The sequence below is a fragment of the Lygodium microphyllum genome, chromosome 29 (genome assembly GCF_053477565.2).
Source record: "Lygodium microphyllum isolate KBCC chromosome 29, Lygodium_microphyllum_v1.1.10, whole genome shotgun sequence".
Classification (NCBI taxonomy): Eukaryota; Viridiplantae; Streptophyta; class Polypodiopsida; order Schizaeales; family Lygodiaceae; genus Lygodium; species Lygodium microphyllum.
In genome coordinates, this window is record NC_141163.1 from 89,041,988 (window position 1) to 89,057,894 (window position 15,907).

Sequence of the window (15,907 nt, forward strand, 5' to 3'; positions counted from 1 at the left end):
TTCAACAATTTCACAATCAAGTTATGAGCATACCTTGCTTTAAAGAACCTCTTGATGAAAAGATCTTTTAGTGTGTCGAAATCCTTTCACTAGATTGGTAAACCAAGTTCAACCCTTTTTCCCCAAGTGTTACCCAAAATCGTGTGTGTATTGACAAGTATCATGGTTGTTGGCCTCACAAATGTTCTCAAGATACTCGATGAAGCTATAAGGGTCATCTCTTGCTTTGTACTTCTCAACTTGTTTCATGACTATCAGAATTTTTGATTGGCTCCTCGTGTGGGCACAATTCCTAACCCTACCAAGATTGAAGTGGCTAATGTTGCTCTCCTTTGTTTGTTGGCTATATTATCTATCAATCTCTTACTTAAAAGTTTGGCTGGTGTGAGATCTCCCTCAAGTGCTCTTTCTCTATTGCCATTTTCTCTTTGTCCACTTGAATGCTAGTATGCACTAGACCTAGTTTAGTTCTGTCTCTCTCCTTTGCTTCTCAAGTCGTGCTTGTGAGAATCTAGAAACTTGATGTAAGAAGTTCTTTCCTAGCCTTCTCTTCTCTTTCAATTCAATCAATATTTCATTTTGTGACCTCCCCCTGTGTACTACCCTCACCTTTTGATCATATTGCTCTAAAAGAAGCTAGTTTTTCTAAGAATCTACTACTAGGGTCAAAACCAAAGTTATCCATGTTGGATCTTGAGGTAGACATGGCCTTTGACTCTTCGTGTAGGACTAGATTCTCAATAAGGCTAATCAAGTCAAATAAGGAGGCAATGGTTCCTAAGGAAGATACTTTCTACTATTAGAGTTGATCGAATGATCCATGTATTTATCACTTGGGATTAGACTTACTTTCCCCTTTGTGACCTTCATCAACAACTAGTAAGGCACAATGATGGCTAGGTCGACTTCTTAAGGTATTTTTTTATGGTGGGTCTATTCTTCTGAGTGTGCTTCCTCCCCAAATTGTTTTGCTACAGTTTATTACTTAGGGAAGATTTAGTATTTTAAAATTTGGTGCCAATTGGAGAGGTTCTAATGGTGGCCAACACTTCCATGATGGGATCTTATACCTAAGGAAGAGACCCACCAAGTTTGGTTGTCAATCGAGTCAATATACAAGGGTTATAGGCCTTGAAAAGTTGATGTCTTAGTAGGACTATACGTAGGAAAAGAGAGCTGTAGGCTATATAGAATTTTTTTGGGATGGAATCTTTTAGAATTTGGTTGTCGTGTCTAGAAGAAATTTGTAGATTAGAAGTGGGAACATAATTTTATAGAAGAAATCTTGATGATCCAAGTTATGGTTTGGAAGATACAAGCAGTTTTCCACAATGAGGGCCTATAAGATAGTTTTTCAATTAGGAAGAGATTGAGTTTGATGAATGTATTCTATTTTATGCAACAAATGCTTTGAAAGAGTTTCATAAGGCAAGAAAGAGGATTAGGATATGCAAAAAGAGAAATGTAGAAGAGGTCTATCCACTAGTGAGCTTGGTATGATTTTAGGGACTATGTGGATGGCTTGTAGAATGCATCGAGAACCCAAATATGTATCTATGAGTAGAATGCATAGGCTCTACTAAGGCAACTCATGGCACAAGTGCTTTACCATTGACACTATATTTATGAGCAATGAGGGTTCTAGCTAATGGATAAGGTTCATACATAATGTCCAAATTGACCAGTCGAGTCTCGCAAATGATGGAAGGGTGGTCAATTCATGTAGTTGATCAAGAAGATAGATTCAATGAGCAATTGGTGGGATTGTATAGACTCAAATCAGCGGTTGGTTAGTCAAAATATGTTAAGAAATCAAGATATATATGGGATTTGATGGAAAGTCTAGAATTAAGATTGGATGGAATCATAAAACAAGAGTACTGGATAGGATGCCCGAGTTCTACCTTGGTTGAAGCTCAAGCATGTGCCCCTGTGCAATCTTGTGGCTCAACTATGTTGTTTAGGTGTAGTGGCCTTCTAGTGAATCCACAATATGGCTCCTCTTTGCTTGATTGTTGTGGACTCTATAGTACTCTAGTAGTTCTCACTCATATGGATCCATTTGGATGGCATGACATCACTTAAATAGTTTCTCAATACTCTATCCAAGTGGGTGTGGAGGCTCAACTCGATTGCTTAGGTGGTGACTTGAATAGATCACTTGAGGGAGAATAGGCATGAACAATTAGTGTTTGTTCAATACTAGAATGGAGATGATGCTCCCACTTAGACTTAGATGTACAGGGCTTGAATGTATTGCTCAAACTCAAACTCGGATATCTAGGACCTGGATCTATAGGGATAGAGTGGATACTTGCCATCTCCTTGTGCCTCCAAGTGGATTGAGTTGATAAATCTCCTTCTCATGGGTTCATGTTGCCTAAATCCTATTTGAGTCTAATGTCTCATGCTCGAGTGCTTTTCCCTTCATGCTTGGATTTCTTTTACTCACACTCAAATTGCTCTCCCTCACACTTGGATTGCTTCATCTTGCACTCTGATAGCTTAGCAACACTTGGATAACTCAAACGGTTTGAATAAAGAGGATGGTAACGCGAGCATATGGCTCCGTGCCTCCTTTCAACGCAGCATGCGATAGTAAAATTCATGGAAAGAATGCTTTATGCACCATTCACGATGCTGATCTTTCTTTTGTTTGAGCACATAGTCATACACGATTCGCATTAAACATAATAATTAAAAGGTATCAGAAAAACCTCCTGGATGCATGGCACCTGTTTTCCTTAGGTTGTGACCAACAATGAGCGTGAGGGGATGTCCTAAGCTGTAGGTTAGTCGTTGGGTCCTAAGGGGAAAGTATAGTGAGGAATGACTTAAGAGAGGTCACTTAGATAGATCACTCACACTCTGATAGCTTTCCCTTGCACTCAGACAGCTCACCTACACTCAGATCACTTGAGTGGAATTTTTCACCTCCCACACTCGGATCACTTGAGTGGATTGTCCTTCATTGCTCGCTTATACTTGGATGGCTACTTTCAGATTCCACACTAACCTACTACCACCTCTATTCCTACCTAAGCCTACTTGGTTCCACACTAGCCTACTACAACCTACTGTAACAAAGGAAAATATCAACATCACTCTATCTCCTTTCCTAATCTAACCATGCATGTTTGCAAAACAGCTATCATGCAAGCAAAAATCGAACCTCCCTCAATCTGTAGCTCATCCTTCATAGCCCATTTTCTATTCCTGTGCATGATAGAGAGGTGAATGCTCTGGATGGTTGATTTCATGACCTAGGAATAGAACCAAAATGCCAAGCTTCAATTGTGCTTGATAGTTGGGATATGTACAGCAGAGCTCCTATTGTTTCAAGAGTTTCACCATCCGAGGTAGAGACTAGCTCCCACTTAGTCTCTCACCTCTCTCATCCAATGGCTACTCTCATATATAGCAAAAGAAACCAATGGGACTAATTTTATAGTAGACACACCTCACCCATCATTGTAGTCTCAGCAAACCAAGCTAGTCTCATGATCTGAATGGCACAATCTCCATCTACAACCTCTCAAATGGAACATGTAATCCACCACTCACCTCTTGCCAATGTCCAACCTAAAGCAGCTAAGGTAAATGAAGGTAGAGGATCACCAAGTGCTTTATGACTTGTCCCTCACACTCCTCTTGTAGCCCTCACTCTGTCCCTCTCTCAATGAGACATATAGAGGCTTTAGGAAATAGAATGTAGGTAGAAGATTATACACACCATGATTAACCCCACATTTATCAAACTGAGCTCTTTTTCTACTATAATCCTCCATAATTATGTATGAAATTAGTTTATACACACCATAATTAACCCCACATTTAGATTGTTAACATGGTATCAAACCCATGGTTAGGGCTCTTAATTGGTGTGTATTTAGTTTATACACACCATAATTAACCTCACATTTAGATTGTTAACATGGTATCAAACCCATGGTTAGGGCTCTTAATTGGTGTGTATTTATATGTATATGTATGATTTTTTGAGATGGAAAGCTCAACACGTGAGGACATTGGTGATGGACCACCTCGCTAGATGGGTCCACACCTCTACACTTAGCACATCAGTGATCATTATGATACTCATATGGCCACTGACTTATCATGTATTAGATTTAGTGATGGGACCTAAAATGGGCCGACACTAGCTATAGCACTAGCCGAACCTCTAACATGCACAAGACAACCCCATGGCCTCGCGGTCAAGAGTGTCTACAGGACACATTGCCCTGCCATCGTATGTACATTTTGCGTTTGTATCGTGTTTATAGTCCAACCCTTAGACTTCTCAGACTCCTTAGAGGGGGAGACCCTACACATTTTAGTGTAATTCACCACATAGAACAACATAGGAGGCATCCCTCGGGTGATTGTCGTGGCCCTACTGCGACCCTCCTAGACCTTGGGGATTGGCTCCTCGATGCATCGCTAACACATATAACAAATACAAAACAGAATCCGCTCTTGGCACCAATATTATATCGTTCTAGGAATGTACCAGTCCTCACTTACTTATCCCCTCGGACCGACTGTCTAGACCTAGAGTTTGGGTGCCTTACTCTCTCCAGCGTGAATCATTTATACTTCAACCAATTGCTATGCATGCCAAGAATAGATACCATGTGTATATGATTCATGCAATGATGGATGATTTTGCACAAACAATTATGGCTTAAAATCAGCCTATGTGTCGTGAGAAACAGCTCTTTCAATGAATTTTTGCTAATACGCAGTGCTTCGTTGTAGGAACCTAACACCAAGGCAAACTTGGTGCTACTAGATCTATTATTTTTAAATAAACCGCATCCCAAATGTTATGCATAAAGAGAAAAATCAAACTTTGTACTATTTCAGCGCTTAAACTTTTATATAACATCATTCTCCTGCTCATCGTTTAAATTTTGCTATGGTGCATAGGTGTAAAGGGTTCTTTCTGTCATTTTTGTTTGTAAAAGCAATAAATACACACTTTAACACAAAATATAAGGGCCAAACTGAGGCTTAACCTCATGCTTCAACCCTGTCAAACGTTCACATATATAGATCTTATTTTTCCATTTTTTCCACACAATAAATCCATTTTTTTCATTTTTCTCTATTTTTCTATTTATTTATAATAATAATAGGTTTTGTTTTGTTTTTTTAATGACTCATCATTGGAACTAAAGCTCAGCATTTTCTCTTATTTTATCCCATGTCCACTCATTTTTTCCCATTTAAAATCAAAGAAACTACAAATTTCCATCAAATTTAGTGTTTTTTCGGGTTTGAAATTTTATAATTGCTGGAAATCAATACAGGTTGTTGAGAGTGGAAAAAGACTAAATATTTGACTGATTTTTGTTGTTTTTGAGGTCTGAATGACTGATTTTTGATGGATTTAGAGTGATGTATGGTTGTTAATGAAAGTGTTTGAGAGTGTTTTGGATGATATTGATTATGTTTTGGAAGCTCATGATGATTTTTAGTAGAAATATGAAGCTCTGTGATGTTCTGATACGCTCTGTTGAGGTTCTCATTAGTTCTGATACCTTATATATAGCTTCTTTTTTGTTCTGATTTTCTTCTATATGAAGCGTGGATTAATGATTGATGAAGGTTGAAATATTTTGGAAGCTTATTGAATAGTTTTTTATAGTTTGGAATGGTTTTAGTATGAGTTATGAAAATTTAATGTTCTGTGATGACCTTCTATAACCCTCTGTAGACCTTCTGTAGAGCCTCTGTCTCTGCTCTATTCCTGTTCTGTAGATATTTTGTAAGTGTTCTGTAGAAAGTATGTGTGACTTTGGAAAATTTTTCTAACTTTTGGAAAGGATGAATCTAAGTTTAAAAGAGCTAAAACAAATGGAAGAAGCAGCTGCTGTTGAAGACTGAAGAGGAGACTGGAGTGACAGTGACAGTAGTGAGGTATGAAGAGACACTGTAGTGGCTCTAGTGCCTCTTCGACTGAGACATACCTCTTGGGAGGTGTATCCATGACCTAAGAAGGATTATTAAGAGTCATTATTGAGCATTGTAGTGAGAAGATGATTTACTATTGTGTGTGAGAGAGAGAGAGCCAGAGATAGTCAATTCTATCAAAACAGTGTAACTGTATATGAGAGATTGAGAGAGAAAAGTATGAAGACATTGAAGATGAATACTATGTGATTGATTTCCATTCAAAAATGGTGTATTCTTTTATGTTCCTTGTTCTATTGATGGATTCTATGAAGATGTTGAAGATTATGGTTGATTCTATCAAATCCATGGGAGATATCTACTATGATGCTACATGAAGATTTGTTGTTTTCTTTGTTATGGTTATCAAAAGAATGAAATAAAAGCTTGTTGGTGTTACAAAATAGATTTTCTTGCAATAAAATCCCTTTTTCCTTGGTGTTCCTCTTGGGGCTCCATGTTTTTGGTGCGTAGCCGGGGAAACTTGCCATCAACAAGCATTAGAAGAGGCTGAAAATGAAGGAAATGGCATTGCCAAGAAGAGAATTCAATGGATGTTTGCAAAGTTCCTTCTTCTATTGAAGAGTTGGAGATTCTTATTGCCAAAGCCACTTTCTACAAGAAGTTCATCCCACAATGGCAGAAACATATTACCATCATGATGCATGCTCTATACGGTGGATTGTTTCCTCTTCATGTTGAAGGAACAGAGACGTGCATCTTGGTGGCAAATTGTTTGGGAACAAACTGAAGGGTAGAAGACGAGAGAATGACTATCCATGGAAGATTTGGTATTCATTGAGAAGTTTCCAAACATCATCAAGTGGGATATTGTAAAGAAGCTTGCTGGGTATACTAACAATATTCTGTTTGTCCAATTAGCAACCCACTGGAAGTCGGTAGACAGAGTGTTTTTCACAATATACATTGTTGAAACCCTCAAAAGTTGGCATTATTATAATGGCACAACAACGATCCTAACAAGAATGAATTTTGATACTTTTAGAATGGAATATCTCCCCCTCTCTAGTGGTTTGAAAGCCGAATTCAGAGATGTTGAAAAGAAGGAAGTAGAAGAGATGTTGGCTAGAGAATCCCCTAGAGTTGAAGACCTCTCTGATTCTATTCTGTTGAGTACTGAACAATTGGTTGGAGCCAAGCCCCTGATGAATGATGCAATCAAGAGGCAAGCGTTAGAATGAGTCTAGAGGTAAGTGAGAAGAGAGAAGGAAAAAATCAAAGTTGAGCTCGTAGCAGAAGCCTCCTTTGATGCCCTAAAAGCGCTCGTTAGAGAAGTCCCCATGGCGACTCAAGGTCCCATTCCTAGTCAGATTTGTCCTGGAAATATTGATGACAAGGCTAGCAAATGTAGTCCCATTGCCAATTTTTAAGGGAGAGTACAATGAAGACCCTGATCTTCATGTAGCGGAATTTATGGTAGCATGTGTGGCTAACAATGCCAAAACCCCTGAGCATTGGTTAACAATATTCCCCACCACTTTCAAGGGCGTGGAGTTTCAGTGGTATGAGAGACAAGTAGCATGAATTTTTGGCACATGGGATGACCTAAAGTTGACATTCCTCACTAAATTCATGCGTGAAGGTTTTGAAGAGCGGATGTGAGAGGAGTTTATGAACCTAAGTCAGTCCTCTGGAGAAAGAGTAGAAGTTTATGTCTCACGAATGGAATCCATCCTGAAGAGATGGACTAACCATCATTTGGATGAAGGCATTCAGAAAGGAGTGTTCCTTAGAGGCCTACAACCAGAAGTTTGCAAGTTTGTGGAATTGAGAAGACCAGTCAATTTGCAAGCTACAGTGGAAGTTGCAAGATTGTATGACGAAGTTGAAGCAAGGCTGTCAATGACTCCAGGAAAAGGAGTCTTACCTCCTCCCATGCCAGGAATGGTATAACCACCAAATGCAATCCCACGGATAGTTCCCTATTCCTATCCCCAGATGCAAACAATGCCGCAGTATAGTGTACCTAATCCACTGTGGTCACCACAGACGACAATGCCTCAAATGATGGTTCAACCACAACAACAATGGCCTCAAACAGTTCCTCCAATGGCAACTCAACAACAGTGGAACCCTACCAATTGGAATCAACAAACCCAAGTCTCAACAGGAGCTCTGAATCAAAACCAGAACAGAGGACCCTCTGCATCGACCCAACCAGTGTATGCAGTAATTACAGAAGCTTCCCAAAACCCTACTATAAGTACTTCAAGAGGTGAAAATCTGAAGGACTACTTATCCAACTTAGTTGCAAGTATCAAGAAAGAGCTTATGGATGTGATTACAAAGCAGCTACAGACGCTAAAGGTGAATACCGCCAATATATCCACCCCTACGGGAGCTAGGAGAGATGTGATGCGCTCTAATACATGGTGCGGAAAGTGTCATCAAGCAGGACATTTAGCCACTGAATGTACCCAAAAACCAACCATTCTTGGAGCCTTCTGTTCCTATGGTTTGCGAAAGAACCATACAGAGGATATTTGCTCTCTGAAAGAGATGCATGAAAGAAGACAAAATGATGAAAATGCAAGATTCAACTTGCTAGAATCCAAAATGACAACACAAGATATTGGACCAAAGCCTCGGGATTTTGGTCCTAATTTCGGTCCAAGGAGATTTCCCTCTCAAACTTATAGAGGACAACAGTCTAGCGGTGGTCATAGATCAGAAGTGGAATGTTACAGGTGTGAAGAAAAGGGTCATATCTTCCTGAATTATCCAAACCCTAGACGATTTGTGGATTACAAGCCCTTATGCAGCCGATGCAAAGGAGAAGGCCACACTGCAAAGGACTATCCAAGTCCCATCCCTGTAAAAGCCAATGGCAGTGATAGCCTCCAACAGAAGGTACAAGAGTCTGCCTCCAATTTGGTAGAGTTGGAAGTTGCCGTTGTCACGTGCGCCAAGAAGAAGGGACCAATTGTCCATAAAGAGAACAATTCTTCTACCAAGACTGTGAAGTTCAACCTGCCAACAGAGGGACAGAGCAGTACAGGACAGAACAATGCAGTATAGAGCACTGCAGTGCCACAGAGAGTCACAGAGACAGTCCCAGAAACAGGACCAGAGGTCCAAGAGATAGACGATGTAGAAGCATCTCTAGAAATAGAAGATGTGCCGATGCTGCTATTACTAGAAGAAAAAGAAAAGATGAAAATGGGTGTAGCCCCATTCCCCAGCAGGCTGGAGAAGCATGTGGATCCTATCAAAGATTATGACTTGGTAAAAGACCTACACACTTTTAAACCTAACTTAACATTTCAAAAATTACTAATGTTGTTTCTCAGCTGCCGAAAGAAATTCAAAAGCATCTTGATAAGAAGATGTGGACTAAGGATCGGTCCTTCAATAGTGACCAAAACCAATAAGGCCCTGGAGCCTATAAAGGAAGTAGTTCCCAGAGATTAGTGTATGGATAGAAGGATGCTTTATTTCAGATGCATTGATTGATGGAGGTTCATCAGTAAACATAATGAAGAATGTGACAATGAAGGACTTAGGGTTGCAAGGAATTCAACCTACACAGTGGCTTATGAGATTAGCAGACCAAAGCAGAATTAAACTATTGGGCATCCTCCCATACGTAAAAACAACCCTTGTAGGAAGAGACTATTGGCTGACATATTTGGTGGTCAAACCAAATTTTTATGGGACCTCATACCCTTTGCTATTGGGAAGACCTTGGCTTTTTGAAGGGAGAGCTAGGACGAATTGGTTCAAAGGAACCCTAACCCTAGGCAGAGGACCCAATAAAGTGGTGTTGAAGTTGTATGAATCGCAAAAAGGCAATGAATCCACATCCATCGAAGTCATGACTAACTCCTCCAACAAAGTAACAGATGGTACATTAGGAGACGAAGAGGCTGTTAAGCAGATCTTTCCCAAGAAAACAAAGGCACAGTCCCTAATAGTGGGCACTGTAAGCCAACTACCAAAGGAAGAAAAGTCTTTGTCCATGGGAGAATACCTCCTGCCTCAACTAGAATTAACTTCTAAAATTACCTCTGACAATGAAATAGAAGCATGGATGTACTGTTTTCCGTGTTACATGGCAGTTGCAGAGACAGTAATTGAGACAGAGCCAGAGACAGAGACAGAGCCAGAGATAAAAATGGAAGCAGAAGTAGACGAAGAGGCAGAAGATCTATTCTTCTACAACGCTTCTACAGAACCAGAGACAGAGTCTCTAGGGGAAGAGGATAAAAATGATGAGGAAGAAAATGAAGTAGGATATGAAAGTGAGTTGAAGAAGATCTTCTGATAGTGGATGATCTTTTTGAAGGCCCTATGGAGACCTTAGAGGCCAAATATCTCAGGGTATTGGATGGAATGATCACGGTTCCATTTGGGTTGACCAATGGACCACAAAGTATCCAGAATCTGCATAAGCAATGGATTAAAGGCATAAAAATTAAGTTCACCGGTGGCTCCTGTCACCCTAACTATTCAATCCAAAGAAAAGATGATGATGCCCCTGCCAATAGAAGCTAGGGCTATCAAAGCCTCGGCTTCTAGAAGGTCCATGCTATGTGACATTCCTGGATGCATCCTTTGAAGATGAATCCCGAACTCCAGAAGAAATCACCACTCACACAGAAGCAAACAAAGCTCTACTACCCTTCCAACAATCAAAACAAACAAGTGAATTATTTGATTAGAAGGAGGACACTGGTTCTAGTGGAACATCAAACGAGGACACTACTCCCTTGAAAGAGTCAGACCTCTATCCAAAAGTAATCCATGGGACATTTATTTGCGAAGTGGAAGGTGAGAGACAAGTAACGTTCTTGGATAGTGACGGTACTAAATGTCACTTGAAAGTGGGTCTCAATCTTCTAGAAGAGGAACTAGTGGTTCTACGAGATCCACTCAAAGAAAACTTAGACGTGTTTGCTTGGTCATATAAAGACCTAAAGGGGATTGATCCCACAATATGCCAACATCACATTGACCTAGAGCCCAATGCCAAACATGTAAGGCAAAGACAAAGACGTATGAATCCTAATTATTTTGTTCTAGTGAAGGTTGAATTATTGAAGCTTCTTGAAGCCGATTTCATTTATCCCGTGGTTAACAATGAATGGGTTTCGCCCATTGTGGTTGTACCTAAGAAGAACGTGAAACTTTGAATATGTGTAGACTTTCGAAAGCTCAATTCGAAGACGAAGAAGGATCATTTCCCTATTCCTTTTACAGACCAATTATTGGACACAATGGCAAGCCATGAGCTCTATTCCCTCTTGGATGGATTTAGCGGATATAACCAAGTCCAAATTGTAGAAGAGGACCAATCCAAAACAACCTTCACCACTAAAATGGGGGACCTATGCCTATAGAGTGATGCCTGTAACAAAACTCCAAAAACCACCACAACATGCCTTAGCACCATAACTCATCAAAACATGGCATATCACGCCCCTTGGGCCTCAACATGGCACCCCACCACGACATATCACCATAACGCGACACGGTTTCACTGTCCACCATGATGTCTCCCCCCAACGGGCAAGGAGCATTTTCCTCAAGGCACTTGAAAGTTTTTGGTGCTCACGCAAGGACGCACCTCCGAAACCCTTTGTGGTAGCACAACACCCCACTCACCTCTCGCCCCATAAAAAGACTACCCTTTCCCCCTCACTCTCACTGTTTGCACTCACCATCCCCACTCACCTATTCCTGGGGGAAGCCCCGAGCCACTTAACCATGCCCAAGCGACACGCACGACGGCCCCATACCGCGACGCGCCCAAGGAGAGCCAAGCCTCGAGTAGGGTACCTCCCCTATACACACCCCCCCTACAAAAAACTCGAAGCCCACTTCGAGTTGAGTAGGTACTAAGAGTTTGTTATTTACAAGAATAAACCCATCCCTCTTACCTAGCTTCAAAAAAGTGAAGGTAATTATACGAATGCCCCTACATAGTTAAGCTCTCAAGTATACTTACAGGCCGCATCATCAAAACAGTATCCTCCTAGCATCTCAAGCCGTGAGAAGAAGAAGCTTCTGTTAGAATCAGCCCCCTACACCTTGCTAAGTGGTGCACTCTACAAGAGAGGCAAAGATGAAATATTGCGAAGATGTGTTGCAGGGGATGAAATCGACATAGTATTGAAAGCATGCGAAAACTTCGCAAGAGAAGTGATAGCGAGGAAGGCTCTGTTAGCAGGATAGTGGTTGGCCGACTCTCCACAAGGATGCACATGACCACTACAAGAGATGAGATACTTGTCAGTGTGAATGGGGAAACCCACCAAATCAAGTGCAATGCCACTGCAACCCATTCTTCCCCTAAAGTCATTCGAGAAGTGGGGGATTGATTTTGTGGCTCCCATTAATCCACCCACCAAATGGAAACAGAACAAATACATCTTAGTATGTATGGATTATGTCACAAAGTGGTGTGAAGCTAAAGCTTTGAAGTAGGATGATGGTAACAGCGCAACCCTGTTCATGTACGAGAATATTATCACCTATTTTGGCAGTCCCCTCGAGCTGGTAAGTGACAGAGGTACTCATTTCCTTAACAAAATCATGGAGGAGCTGAGAGAGCTGTATAAGATCTGCCATCTCAAGTCCACTCCCTATTACCCCAAAGCCAATAACCAAGTTGAAGTCACCAATCGCATCCTCTACTCGATCCTGATAAGAACGATTGCTGCACATCATCACAACCAGGATGATCGACTTACAAAGGCTCTCTGGACATACAAAACCTCCCATAAGGCAGCTACAGGACAGACCCCTTTCCAGCTAGTGTATGGTACAGAAGTTGTCTTCCCTGTTGAACTGGAATTGCCTTCTTTGCAAGTGGCAGTTAAAGAATGCTTGGGAGATGATGAGTCACTGCAATGCCACCTCCTGCACTTGGAATGATTGGATGAGATACGGGGGATGACCTTATAGTGTATGGAAACCACTCAAGCAAGACGCAAGGCCTATCATGATAGTTTCATCAAGCATAAGGAGTTCAAAGAAGGTGATCTTGTCCTAGCCTATGATTCGAGATTTGGCAAGTTTCCTGTCAAGCTTCAACAATGGTGAATGGGCCCATACAAGGTACTTGATGTCAATCCTAATGGCTCTGTTCAGGTGCAGACCGTTGATGCCTCTGATGATCCTTTCCTGATCAATGGCTATCGTCTAAAGAAGTACTTCCCTCCCTGGGGATTTTGACAATCACAATCGACCTACCCTCTCCCTTTTGGGTGTCGCACTGTCCTTCTCTTTGTGCTTCTAATAGCCCTTATGATTCTTCTCATGAGGCGGTCTCATTTTGTTAGCCCCTCATAGATACCTCTCAATCCGACCTTGTTCTCTTCTTGTCTGATCCACCAACGGTGGCGAGGTTGGTCCTGACACATGGTATTTCTACCATTCTCTTTCTTAATGAAAAAAAAGGGGAAAAGAAAAAGAAAAAAATAAACAAAATTGTTATGGGAGAAAAGGAAGAAATTCCTTGTCATAACAGGTCTCATTCCAAGAAAATGTGAAAACGCCCTTGGGCGGGAAGCTGAGTGTGGAAAAGGTGGTAACGCCCCGCAGTTCAGGATAGCTGACTCACCAGCAGAACCTTTCCAGCAAGTAATTTGAAGCCAGCTCCCTTGGTGCGCTGTCTCTGCAATATCAGTCCGTCTCTCCTTCTTAAGAGACGACCTTTCTTACAAATCATTGAAGTACGAGACTTGTTGGCTGCCTCCCTGGGTACGCCTCGTCTTCAATATCCTGATGACAAAAACAACCGACACGATCTTCATCACTAACCCCTTGAGTGATGTAAGCTTTTATCCTAATAGGATGGGGATGTGAGTATGGGCTGCCCTCTGTATCTATCAACAGAGCATGAGACAGAGGGTGGGGTGAGTGACCAGTTTTTCCCTTCAAATCAAATGAGAGGTGAGATGTGTGAATGGAGTGTTGCACGCATGGGATGGGCCTCTCAATGCACAACGCACGATTTGTTCCTGTGCACTGCACCATAAGGTTCCCTGGCCTTCCTTCTTACACTATATGCCGACACAGGGCGGGATGCACTATTGCACCATCTAATGCGTACAAGGCATACAACCGCTGCACAAGTGACAGTGAGGATTACATTAATGGGTTTTAGGAATGGGCTTCCCTCTGTATCTTTCAACAGAGCATGAGACAGAGGGTGGGTTGAGTGTGATTGGTGTTTCTTCAATCAATTATTGAGACATGAGGATTGAGGGATGTTACGATCCCTGGAGTCAGGTACATTCTCGTTTCCCTTTGCACACACGAGATGGGTCTTTGCCATTAGCACACGACATGTCACTCTATTCTGTACACTCCACTGCAAGGCTCCTTGGCCTTCCTGCTCCCACCTATGCCAGACGGGTTGGATGCACTGATGCACTATCAATTGTGCACCCTGGCATACTCTCCCTGCACCATTCTCTTGTCGATTCCTAAATCGGGTGTGAGCTCTGGGTTTCATCATTATTCACTCGAGTGATGTTAGTAATGGGGCGAGTGACTGTTCTTTCATTCCATTTGAGTGATCGTGAGTTGAGTGCAATATCCCTCATCATCGATGAATTTCCTGTGATTCCTTCAACCAGCTACCTCCTTGGGTACTGCTGCGTGGTCCTTGCCACAAAGGACGTGTGATGTGTGGTACTAGGTCCTTGTTGTTCCGTTTACCCTTCTTGTTAAGGTCTTAAGTGTGGGGACACGTCCCTACGCGTCAGTTCTGCATCTTATCATGAAAATACATCTATACACCTCCAAATGTGGAAATTCCTTTTTTATGCTCTGATGGGGTCCCTTCCTGACTCCTCCGTTCTATTTCACCCTGTCCTCAGGGCTGTTCCTTGTTCGTTTGCCTTTATCCTTTGTTTTGTGATTTTTCCATGTGAACGCACCCTACGTTCACTGAGACTCACATCCAACGTTACAGGCCTGTTCATCCCTTTGAACTGACCATTTTTCCATTTTATCAACCCCTGTTCGATAGACGGTTCTAAAGTTATTAATTTTTAAAACAATTCCCATAAATTGGACGATTTCCCATGTGAATGTGCTTCTATTGCTTCAGAACACTGATTTGATGTGCCAGCCCTGCCCTACCCATTCCCCTTGACATTTTTTCTTTTTACACCTTGTCCTTTCGATGCACGGTTGGTCTGCTATTAATTTTTGCAGGTTTTCGGGACCTTTTCGTGCATATTTTTTCTATTTTTCCCATGTGAACCCCTCCTCATTCCTCCCAAACAGAGTTTTGATATGCCAGCCCTGTGAATCCCCTTCCCTTGGACATTTTTCCTATTTATCGTACTTTGTTTTGGCCATTGGTTATTCTCGTATTAATTTCGAATCCCTTTTCGGGTACGATTTTTGGGTTTTTCCCATGTGAACGTGACCTCTCTCGGTCGAAACCATGTGTTGACGTGATAGGTTTGTTGGGCACGTTATTTTGCTCCTTTTTCCTTCTTTTCGTACTTCGTTTCAACGAGCGGATTTTTCGATATTAATACACGTATGTGTTTTTAGGTTTATTTTTTGCATTTTTTCCATGTGAACACTCTGATTTTGTCCCGGACGCCGTGTTGCATTTTTTAATCATTTTTTCCTCATCTCCCATCACATTTTTCCTTTCTATGGTTTTTCGATCCGATAGATAGTTTGGGTTTTATTAGTTTTTCGTTCTTTTGATGTGTGACCGCATCTCTCGTCGCGTGTGAACATGCCTACTTTGGTTTTACGTGCCTTGGGACGCCCCCGTGGCCTTTGTGCCTCATGTGTTGCTGTCCCTGCCTTGTCTGATCCCGCCGATGCAAAGTTTTTTACTCCCGCCCCATGCCTGCACGCGGGACGAGGGTGTGCTCACTTTCTAAAAAAACACACACAACACACAAATTTAAAAAAACAAAACAAAAACACTAACATTAAAAACAAACAAAAA